At 43.5% G+C, this 12,463-nt stretch overlaps 2 long non-coding RNA genes across 2 annotated transcripts in view; one reads left to right on the forward strand and one right to left on the reverse strand.

The window, feature by feature from the left end:
• LOC113436178 (uncharacterized) overlaps nucleotides 1–9,403 on the forward strand; it is a 301,149-nt gene extending 291,746 nt beyond the window's left edge. Inside the window, exon 6 of the long non-coding RNA XR_015742945.1 lies at nucleotides 9,330–9,403. This is a non-coding gene — a long non-coding RNA (uncharacterized LOC113436178). The remainder of the gene's footprint in view (nucleotides 1–9,329) is intronic.
• LOC148126199 (uncharacterized) overlaps nucleotides 1–12,463 on the reverse strand; it is an 80,653-nt gene that overhangs the window by 22,519 nt on the left and 45,671 nt on the right. The gene's annotated exons all lie outside the window — the stretch shown is intronic.

A 12,463-nucleotide genomic window follows, 5' to 3' on the forward strand; every position in this document is an offset into this window, starting at 1 on the left:
CGTCGTCCATGCCCGGCCACCAGACGTAACTCCGAGCCAACGCTTTCATCCGGACGATGCCAGGGTGCCTCGTGTAACGCCTTCAGGACGGGTGTGCGCAGCGGTTTTGGAATGACAACTCTGGTCCCCCATAACAGGCAGCCCTGTAAACTGGAAAGTTCTTGCTGGCGGGTTTTAAACGGTGAGAATTCAGTTGAGAGATTACTGCCCGGCCACCCCTCCGTACCCAGTCCAGAACCTGGGCGATAAGTTTATCTTTTTGGAGTGGAGGCGATGTCGCCAGCGGTGACTGGGATGTCGAACTCACTGGCATCGAAAATGGCATGGACCGGGGCCGGGTCCTCCACGGGTGCTGGCAATGGGCAGCGGCTGAGGGCGTCGGCGTGGCTGAGGTTTTTCCTGGGCGGTGAACCAGTTTGTACGAGTAAGCCGCCAGGAATAGGGTCCACCTAGTCATCCTGGGGGACAAGACTTGTGGTGTTTGTTTTTCTCCTGAGAGGAGCCCCAACAGTGGTTTGTGATCTGTGACAAGTTCGAAGTTGTGACCAAAAATAAATTCATGGAATTTTTTGACCACAGCAACGGCGGCTAGGGCCTCTTTGTCAATTTGGCTATAATTACGCTCGGTTGTTGACAAGGTTCTAGAAAAGAATGCGATTGGCGCTTCGGAGCCGTTGGGAAGTCTGTGGCTTAAGACAGCCCCAATCCCGAAAGGTGAGGCATCTGCAGCCAAGACTAGAGGAAAGTGCTGGTCAAATTGTATCAGGACAGCGTCCGAAGTGAGTAACGATTTGACTGCCTTAAAGGCGTATTCCTCTTTGGGTCCCCAATGCCATGGAGTGTTTTTGTCTAGAAGTTTATGCAACGGTTCAGCTACTGACGCTTTGTGGGGTAGGAACGATGCATAGAAGTTTAGCAAACCCAGGAAAGCTTGTAATTCTAACTTGGAAGACGGAGTGGGTGCCTCGTGAATGGCTTTGACTTTAGACTCCACCAGGTGGATGCCAGAGGCGTCTATTTTATACCCAAGAAAGTCCACCTGCCTAGTGGCGATGGCACACTTCTCCCTTTTTAGTTTGAGGCCATGCTGCCTGAACCTATCCAATACCGCTCTGACTCTGTGGAAGAGTTGGGGTCTGTCCCTGGCTGAAATCAAAATGTCATCAAAGTACGGAACCACGCCAGGGAGGCCTTGAAGTATCCGTTCCATTAATGACTGAAAGATGCCTGGGGCGATGCTAACGCCAAATTGGAGGCGCTTGCATCGGAATGCCCCTCTGTGAGTGACAATAGTTTGTAATTCGGCCGTTTGGCTGTCAACAGGAAATTGCTGATAAGCCTGTGACATATCCAATTTGGCGAATATGGTTCCCGGCTCAAATGTGTGTAGTAAGTGTTGGATTACTAGGACTGGGTATGCGCTAGTCTGTAGATAGCGGTTAATTGTGGTTTTATAGTCAGAACACATTCTGATACTACCATCTTTTTTAAGGGGTGTGACAATTGGAGTCTCCCATTTAGCAAAATCCGTGGGCTCGATCACCCCCTGTTGGAGCAATTTGTCCAGTTCTGCATCCAGCTTAGCGCGCAGAGCAAATGGTACTCTGCGCGGTTTTAAACGGACGGGAACTGCTTGGGGGTCCACCGAAAAGGAAATGGGCGTACCGTTATAACAACCCAATTCATTGCTGAACACATCAGCATAGTCTGAAAATAGTGAGTCGATATCGGAAGGTGAGACAGCATGTACTCCCGTTAAGCTAAGGCCAAGATAGGGGAACCAATCCAACCCCAAAAGGCTAGGGAGGGTACCATCTACCACCACTAAAGGCCTTTAAAGGATTTGAATCTAACGAGGAATTTGCCTGTTCCGAGTACGGGAATATTCTTCCCTTGATAATCCCTCAAGGTGAGACGACTCTTCTGGAGTTGCTTCCTGGACAGGCTGGGTCGTATTTTCTTAAGTGTGCTCCATGAGATGATCCAGAGCGCTGACCCGGTATCGACTTCCATAAGACAGGGTTTACCTTCTAAATGAATAGAGAGGGTAATTTTATTAGGTGTCAAAAAAGTGTGGTTAGCTTGGTAGCACGTATAACAATTTTCTACTTGCCTGGGTGGCCCCGGAGGGGAGTAAGGGGACGATGACTTTTGTGGAGCCGCGTGCATTGCCTGGCAGGCCCTGGCGATGTGGCCTTTCTTGTCGCAATTGTTGCAGGTGGCGTTCCTGAACCTGCAAGTCGTTCTGGCATGGGACCCCCCGCAGGAGAGGCACAACAGGATGTGTTTAGGCACGTTGCCGTTTTTAGGCCTAGCTCCTACCTGTGGCTGCTTGAAGGGCTTGAGGCAATGCACTTCTAAGTGTTCGGTGGGGTCTTCTTCGCTCACTGCTTCCTCGGAATGAACAGTGACCGGACTGGGTTTGGCTGCGCTTCCTTGTATTTCAGCGGCCGACTGGGTCGCTAGTTCTGCGGCCAAGGCTTCCTCGATCGCCTGGGTGAGGTTGAGATCTTTTCTGGCCAGCAACCACCTCTGTAACCTTACATCTCTGACTCCACAGACGAGTTGATCCCAGGAGCATGTCGTCTAGGTAATTTTTAAATTCGCAGTGGAGAGCTGCGGTTCTCAGGGCGGCCATATACTGATTGATAGATTCTCCATCTGTTTGTTTCCTCATACGAAAGGCAAAACATCTCGCTATCTGCGATGGCTTTGGGGAATAATGGTTGGAGAGTGTCTCCAACAGCTCGGACCAAGGGACTTTCTTTAATTCTCTTGGGGTGAGTAGCGCTGTGGCGGTATCAAATACTGTGGCCCCGCAGTAACTCAGGAAGTACGATTTCTTCCTGTTCTCTGTAGCGTCGGTCAGACCGATGGCATCAAGGTAGTGATTGAAGCGGTTTCTGTAAGAGTCCCACTTGTCTTCATCTGGCTTAAATGGTGGAAACGCCGGATTTGAATTCATATTGGGTGTTCAGCCTGTTGGTAGACTGACCAATCTCACTGGGAATACAAGGCCCTGGTAGGTGTGGCAACTGCAGCTCGCAGTGCTGCTTCAGCTCTTAGAGGATCTCTCTGGGTTACATGCTCTATGTGGCTATGGCTGTAGCGCCGTAACTGACTTCAGTTTGAATTTCGCGCCCTTACAAGGGCGTAGGCAGCTATAGCTGCAGCATCGTGCTGACAGCTATTCAAATTGCGCGCCTAATGTGTTCTGGCGGCTGTGAGCGCAGCGCCGAAGTTTCGCTAACAACAGAATCCGAACAGCAGCGGTTGAATTCTGTGCTCTAATGCTGGGCGGCTGAGGTTCTCAGTGCCCTACTTCTCACGTAGCTTTTTAACTGAGCGGCTACACGCTCCACTTTCACTTCCGCAATTACGACTGACCGAGCTCTCAACGGCGCGGCTACGGTTCAGCGTTTCGGTGTGTGTTTTCAGCTCTTTTGATATTTGCTGCTGGTTGGCCAGATCCCATCCTCGTCGCCAATGTTAAGTTCGAGAAAAAGGGGAGGCCACACCAGAGCATATCAATAACACGCTTTATTCAGGGAATAAAGGGGGCTGTCGCGTCTGCATGCTAACAACAGACCTTCCAGCGAACAGCGGCTGGCTCGACCTAGCAGCCGGCTTTTATAGCCGGCTGTCGAAGGGAGCCAGCCAATGGGGGCTGCAAACGCCCCCGCAGGATGAACGGACCGGATGGGGAACTTGTGTCAGTCCCGAGGACATAACACTTCCAGTTCATCATCATTTTCTTTTGGTCAATGACCATATCAAGAGCAAGTGTACTTATATATTTGAGGTGATATAGATTAGCATAAAGTAATGGTAATCTAAAACAACAAGCTTACCTGAGCCTCACAGTTAAAAGAAATTAGCCTGCTTTGTGCTGACACACAAAAATTTAGCCACACACACATATACATATGCTTGCCTGAATAGAGAAGCAAAAAAGAGACAATAAGTCTATACTGTATACCTCTATCAAGTGCACAATTTAAGAGGGCATAGTCTGTTGATTCATAGAAGCTACAGTAGCAAACTTTTCTACTGGGATGTTCTTATTGGTTCCAAATATAACTGATTCTTCTCTAAGTATATAAGGCATATCAAATAGACCATTTTATAGCTTCAAAGAACAATTTATTACATATTAAATTATAGTAAGAGGCACCCTGGCTCAGTGGCTTAAAAGATGCCAGAGAAGGTCTATAGTTTGAGTCCTACCACTGCATGATGGAATGAGCTTTTGTCACTTGCCTCAGCTCCTGCCAACCTAACAGTTCAAAAGCATGCAAATATAAATAGATAACTAGGAACCACTTTGGTGGGAAGGCAACAGCATGTCATGTTTCACCATATGCTTTGCACTGTGGTGTGATGTCATGCTGGCCACACAAACATGGAAACATCTTCAGAGAGTGCTGGCTAAATGGGTTAAAGAAACAGAGATAATCATCACCCCCTAAAGTTGGCTATGACTAGTGGAATACAACTCGCAGAGAATCCTTAAACTGGAACCACTGGCATATTCAATAGGTAACCCGTATCTCTCAATATTCACTTTGTAACATTTATGTCAAAAATATCCTTCAAGAGAATAGCAATAGCACTTAGACTTATATACCTGGGGGTGGGGGGTTGTTTCAAAAATTTTAGCAATGAGTTTTCTGCCCAGTTACTTGGTGGGCATGCCCTAGTCGGCCTCTTGCAGCACAGGGGAGGGGGCATTTTTGCACTCCCCAGGCTCCAGAACAGGGGTGGGATTCTACCAGTTCGCACCTATTCGCTAGAACCTGTTGTTAACATTCTAAGCAGATCCTAGAACCAGTTGTTAGAAGAAATTACTGGTCTAATCCTGTAAGGAAGGCAGGAAGGAAACATTCTGGTGTTGCTTACAGAAACTGTCTCTCCGTTAACCCTTATTACATTCTTGGCAGGATTAGACTTCTTGTCTCAGGAACATCTTTGGAGTTTCCCCCCTCTCCTTTTCTGGTACTTTGCTTATGTGGAGTGACCATTCAAAGTTACAATGGCACTGAAAAAAGTGACTTTTTCACACTTACAACTGTTGCAGCATCCTCACAGTCATGAGAGGCCAGGTGAGGAGATGAGTGCCTCGATGTGAGTGATGTTGAGTTGGCCACGCCCAGCCAGTAACATGACCATCAAGCCATGTCTACCCAGTCACATGTCCACCAAGCCACACCCACCAACCAAGCCATGCCTACAGGTTGTTAAAAAATTTGAATCCCACCCCTGCTTCAGAAGCTTCCTTCGAGCCTCTGGGAGGGCAAAAACAGCCTCCCCGGGCTCCAGAGACTCTCTGGAAGCCAGAAACAGGCCCATTTCTGGCCTTCCCGAACTTCTGGGAAGCCCTTTTTTCACCCTCCCCGAGCCACTGCGTGCACCCTGCACTTACCTGGGCCACATGGGGACTCCTGGGCGGGGCAGAGCAGGGTGGGCAGAACCAGCCAGGAGTGGGATTTGGGGGTTCTCCGAACTGTGCAGAATCTTAGCTAGGGGATCTCTTGAATCCCTGCAAACCTCCAGCAACCCAACCCTGTATATACCACTTAATAGTGATTTATAGCACTCTCTAAGCAGGTTATAGTTAGCATATTGCCCCTAACAATCTGGGTCCTCATTTTACCAACCTCAGAAAGATGGAAGGCTGAGTCAATCTTGAGCTGGTGAGAATCGAACTGTTGGCCGTTGGGAGAATTAGCCTGCAATACTGCATTCCAATCACTGAGCAACCACAGCTCTTAGAAACCATATCATTGAAACCTAGTCTGTCAAAGGTGAATCCTAGAAGATTGACAGAAATTGATAAGGAAACCCAAACTAGGAACTTGAACAACAGCAATGAAAAAATTCAATTGGATTAATTACAAAGGGTGTAATTTGGGTTGTGATAACAAGTTAAAATCCAAATAAGAATTGTCTTAGAATGATTGTCTCTAAAAAAACAAACAAACCACCAAACACACACACACACACACACAAGGCAGGAAATGGGATAAAACGACAACTCCTGGAACAAAAAAAACCATCAATACCATATTCAGTATTTGTACTATGTCTTTTGAATTTTTTTATTTATTTTTCACACTTTTCAATCACTGATCTCCCTCAGAGATACTTTTTGTAGGATATAGGGCAGAAAGCAATAATCCCCAGATACTTAAAACTTCACACCTGTTCAGTCTTACTTCATTAAATGGACCAATGGAATAGCTGTTTCCTAATATATTGGCAATTTGAATTGAAGTTGAATGTTCAACTCCTTTCTAAATTTTTACTGTTGTTTTCTGATCCCTAAACAGCCAACAATCAAGTCATGGGATTAAATATATATATAAATACTCTGCGTTTAAATAAACATATCCTGTAGTGACAATTCAATAAGGCACCTTTTAAGGCTGAACAAAGGGTAGAATAATTTGAAATATAAGAATAACTAATGCAACAAATCATTGTTAAGGAAAGTTACCCTTGGTGTTTGATTCCTCTATTCTCCCTCATCAATATTGAAAAGACTTCAGAGAGTGCTCTGAACTTCTACATTTAAAGATATGGTTGAAAGTATGTTCACTTGCACAAAAAGGCAGCCAATTCACATTCTGAGTAGAGATTTTTATGCCTTTCTTGATATTCCCTCAAGCGTTACGTACTATCATAGCATCTGAATACTAGGTTAATTAATGGAAGGAGGCCTCAAAAGCTGTGGAGATAGTAAATATTGTACTAGAAACCAAGGCATCGGGTTCCACACAAACATTTGCTCTTTCCTATGAAGTGAAAAAGCTTTACATGATAACTTAAAATTTAGTCCCAATTTTCTGCAGCGAGAGCCAGTTTGATTTAGTGGTTAAGGCACTAGAAACTGGGGGTTGTGAGTTCCAGTCTTGCCCTAAACCTAAACACAGCTGAGTTGACCTGGAGCCAGTCACTCTCTTTCATCCTTAGGAAGCAAGCACCATTTCTGAAATCTTGCCCCCCCCCACCCCCCCCCACCCCCCCAAAAAAGCTGCAAGGACTTGTCTAGGGAGTTGCCAGGAGCCAACTTCAATTCAAAGGCACCACTTAAATAAATAAATAAGGAGCACTAAGTTCTCTGGAACTTATTTTTGAGGATGGTGTTGCAAATCAGTTAAAACTGCAATCCTAACAAAAAGAAATTGCTCTGCAGATCTGACTTCTCTTTATAGCCAGCTGATTAAGCATTTGTGGCAAAGTTTGCTTTCCGCCTATTATACTTTAATCACAGCACCTGGAAAAAAAAAAAGATCTAGTGAGGTGTGCAAAATGAATTTTAATGAATTGGTTTTGTGTGTTTTTTGTTTTTTAAAATAAGCAGTAGAAAAAAGCAAGATAAAACAAAATTATCTACACTTTAAAAACATAAGGAATGAGAAATTATTTTTAGTAATTTATCCTTCCCTTCTCTTCTGTTCCCTCCACAACCAACTAGCTACAGTTTCAGTATAAAAACTTAAAAACTTTGCAACAAACTTACTAATTGTTGTTAAATTTTTGAAGGTCTAAAAGTCATATTCCAGATGATTAATTTCAAGCTTGGACTTTGATTTATTGCATAGTATTGCATATGGAGCCACCTTATTAGTGGGATGAGCATTTAATAAATAAATAAAATAAGGGAGTCATTTCTGCTTGAATTCAGTTAAATTTCTATTGATTACATATGATGTCAATTTTGACATTGCAACATTTTAGTTTTCCAATCTGATATTTTATGCAAGGTATCCCTGTAAGCTGCCTATAGTTGTTGATGAGTAGGTGGCATTTGAAATTTAAAAATAAAAACTTTTTTCTTTTCTTTTCCTTTTTGCTTTTTCCAAGATCCAGGGGAAAGTATGCTTGCTGTTTTTCCATGTGTTTATTTAACTGCCTATGCTGGAAAACAATGTTAAAGGGAAAGGGTGAAGTGGTTTTCAGCACAGTTCATCAAAGAAATTCAGAAGGTCTCCCCACCCTACCCTTCTGTCTAAAAGGAAGGGAATATACCTTTACTTATTCATACTTATAATATTTTGTAGCACTTATTCTAAAAATATGACCTTTAGCTTTGAACACTTTCACAAAGAGCATCCCTTCATTACTGTTAATATAAAGGATTCCCCAACATAGCAAGAGATGTACCATCTTGGTCTAACTATTATAAATGTAGGAAAGATTCCCTTGTAAGATATTTAGCTGGCAAGCCTGTGTCATTGATCATACATAATGGAATTTCTGTTGATTGCTCAAGGTTCCTCTGTCTGCTGAAGGTGTGGCTTCTTAAGGCAGTAGCAATCTCCTGCTACCTGCTGTCTTAGGGGGTCTTCTTGAACTCAAGGTTGCTATATGGACAGATGGAAGCCATGGTCAGGAGAGTTTTTACCTAAATTGGAGAGGGGCACCATTTTGACTCTACCCAGAAAACAAAGTACAGATTCACACCCTTGTCACCACCTGGCTGAACCACTGCAATGCACTCTACATAGGGCTTCCTTTAAAGACTATGCTGAAACTCCAGCTACAACCTGCTTATTATCTGCAACTAGATGTCAGGAACACAACACAACTCTGCTTTGGGCTCTGCATTGCTTGCCTATACACTATATACAAGGTAATGTGCTGACTTTGATCCACAAATCCGTAGATACCACTGGCATTGAAACAGAACTCACGTGCTCAATACCAACACTGTGGGGGAAAAAAACTCTCATCTCCTTAAGGCAGGTGTGTCAAACTGGATTTCTTCGAGAGCTGGATCAGCATTATACTTTTCCTCCACGGGCCGGCTGGAGGGGGAGGGAGTCAGGGTGGACACCTCCTGCAGCATCCTGCCGATTAAAATAGGTCATGGGGGGCTACACAAGCCCCCCCATGTCCCATTTTCAGCTTGGATAGCCTCCTGCAGCACCTTGCTGACTAAAATGGGGTGTGGGGTGCATGCAGCCTCCCCTACCCCATTTTGACTGCCATAGGCCAGTCCTTTGCTATTTCCAGGCCAGCCCCATGGACCAGATTTAAGCACCCCGCAGGCCGGATGTGGCCCTCAGGCCTTGAGTTTGATATCCCTGCCCTAAGGTAAGGTGAATGAAGCATTCTATGGTGGCTACAGCGATCCCTTCTGTTCTATGGAACAGCCGTCATTTAGGAATCAGGCAATTCCCTAACTAACCATGTTTCAGAAAAATGTTAAAGATGGAACTCTTCTCTTCCAAAGAATTTTTGCAGGTTGGTAGTTGACAATCAAGGTTGATATGTTAATTGCTGGTTTTGAATAGGCTTTTATATTTAATGTATTATTACCACAGTTCAGTGGTGGGATTCAAAAAAATTTACTAGCGGTTCTGTGGGCGTGGCTTGGTGAGCATGGCAGGGGAAGGATACTGTAAAATCTCCAGTCAAAGGTGGTATTTGCTGGTTCTCTGAACGACTCAAAATTTCCGCTACTGGTTCTCCAGAACTGGTCAGAACCTGCTGTATACCACCTCTGCTACAGTGTGTTGGTGAGAGCCTGACCTAAATAGCAGCAGGATAGAAATTGGATAAGAAATGAAAGACATACGGTATCTATCATCACATTTTAGTAATACAACCTTGGGTTAGGGTTAGGTCTATAGCTGGCTTAATGGTTGGATTAGGGAAGCAGTTATGGGTTTGGGAAGCATTCATGGGAACTGAAGAATCCTGGGATTTGCAGTTTGAAAATATAAAGTGCCAGATTGGAGAACTTTGAGCCAGAGAATATTAAGTTCCTGCACCAAAAGAATCTCTTCCTGAAGATGAAAATTAATGCAATACTTGTTATATGACTTGTCCTGATTCATTTGATATTTAAAGAGTACAGAAGCAGCAGGAGAAATGGTACGGACCTAATTTATTATTCCAATTTATCAACCACATCTCTATTTTAGTAGATTCAGGATGTCTCGTAAATAAATCAATAACAACTTCGCTAAAGGAAAAAAAATATTAACTTCATAATCAGGATTCCCCATTTTATTTCTTTTATTTTCTGCCCCACAAGAGATACATACTGTATTATTTTATATGCAAGTTAGATTCCTTTTTTTAAATTACTGTATCTCTGCTAAACAAGTTGCAAGTAGATTTAAATGCTTCAGTTTAACCCTAGATGGCGCTGCGGAATAATGAAACCCATAAAAAAGACTCAATTGCCTCCTTTTTACCAGTTTCAAAAATTACACAGATCTGACATATTTTGACATGTATCAATTATGAATTAACCAAGTGCCGGGTTTCTCTCCCCCTCTCCCGAATATCACAAAAATATCTTGTAAAAACTGACCCACAAAGAATGTATTTAATCACAACTGACATATTTGGCCTGCTAAATTCAAGCTTACCACTAGAAAAGAGGTAGGTTTTGTTTTTGTTTTTCCTATGGTTTGGCTGCCATATGGTGGTTATTTGAGTTTTTTGCAACCATGCTAAGGTAGTCCTCTTTTAATAGCTGCTATTATTAAAATAAACTCAGAAGAGGATTGGCCATTGTCTACTTTCTGGGGCTAAGAGAGAGTAATTGGACCAAGGTCACCAGTAGGCTTCATGCAAAGGCAGGAATAGAACTCACGGTCACCCAGTCTCTGGTCAGATGTTTTAAGCCAGGGGTATTAAACTCATAGCTCTTAAACTTAGATCTGGCCCGCGGGGCCACCATGAAAACAGTGAAGGACTGGCCCTCAGTGCCTCTGCCAATGAAAATGGAGCTTGGAAGGGCTGCACATGGCCCTCCCAGGCTCCGTATTCGGCTGCAACTGCCTCCTGCAGCCCTCTACCAGTAAAAAGAGAGCCTGGGGACATCATTGCAGCCAAAAATGGATCCCAGGCGGGCCACACATGGACCCCAAGCTCCGTTTTCACTGGCAGAGGGCTGCAGAAAGCTGTCACGGCTGAAAACAGAGCCTCGATGATTGATGGTGAGCTGGCCACACCCACCTTGGCCACACCCACCCCAGCCCCGAGATCAAAAACAACCCTGATTTGGCTCTCAATAAAATTGAATTTTTCACCCCTGCTTTAAGCACTGGCTCTCTTTAAGATTAATAATTATGTTTTAAGCTCCTGTATATCTCCACTTGGTTAAAGAATGTTAAAGAGCATTTCCCTACTTAAAACAAAATAGCAAGGAAGGTGATGAAAAAAATAAGCCACCTGAGCTTAGACAGAGAAAGCTTATCTCATTGTTTCAGTATCTTGATACCTGGTATAGACTCAGTAGCTAATATTTTAAACATTACAGTACATTAAGTCCATCAGTTTGCAATCTTTAAAAATGATTTGCACAAAATGTATATAGTTTTGCATTCATTTCTCCTAATGGGCATATTTTATATGCACCTTTTCCCTAATAAAAATGTTCTTGAGCTGAGTGTGGCTAAACACGTGCTTCTGCATTTACATTTTACTGAACTGTGAACCACATCACAAAATATGGAAATGTGTGTTACTTTCCACTTCACATATAAATCTAGAAAACCTGGATTTCTCCACCATTCCTCACCAGCATCCATATTGTGTGTCACTTGGAGTTGCTAAAAGGGGCCAGATTATTTATAATATCTTCAGAAATGACTTAGAGGAGGGAATAGAAGGGAAACTCATTAAATTTGCAGATGACACTAAACTGGCAGGAATAGCCAACACCCCAGGAGACAAGCTCAAGATCCAAAAAGATCTTGACAAACTTGAACAATGGGCCCTATCCAACAAAATGAATCTCAATGTGGAGCAAAGCAAAGTTTTACATTTAGTCAGGAAAAACCAAAGATACAGATTAGGTGAGACCTGGCTCAAAAACAGTAACTGTGAGAGGGACCTTGGAGTCCTAGTGGATGATCACTTGAATATGAGCCAGCAGTGTTTAACAGCAGCCGAAAAAGCTAATATAATCCTGAGTTGTATAAACAGAGGCATAGAATCAAGATCACGTGAAGTACTAGTACAGCTTTATAAAACCCTAGTAAGACCACAGCTGGAATACTGCAACCAATTTTGGTCACCATACTACAAAAAAATATGTTGAGATTTTGGAAAAAGTTCAGAAAAAAGCAACTAAGGCCTGGAGACTAAAACACATGAAGAACAGCTGCAGGAACTGGATTTGGCTAGTCTAAAGCAAAAGAAGAATTAGGGGTGAGATGCTAGCAGTATTCCAGTATTTGAGAGGCTGCCACAAAGAAGAAGGGGTCAAAGTATTCTCCAAAGCACCAGAGGGCACTACAAGAAACAATGGTTGGAAACTAATCAAAGAGAGAAGCAACCTGGAATTGAGGAGAAACCCAGTGAGGACAATTAATCAATGGAACAGTACCTTCAGAAATTGTGGCACTCCATCACTGGATGTTTTTAAGAAGAGTCTAGGCAGTCATTTATCTAAAATGGTATAGGTTCTCCTGCTTGAGCAGGGGGCTGGACTAGAAGA

Source organism: Pseudonaja textilis, chromosome 3, assembly GCF_049901715.1.
Source record: "Pseudonaja textilis isolate UNSWEBS1 chromosome 3, rPseTex1.2, whole genome shotgun sequence".
Classification (NCBI taxonomy): domain Eukaryota; kingdom Metazoa; phylum Chordata; class Lepidosauria; order Squamata; family Elapidae; genus Pseudonaja; species Pseudonaja textilis.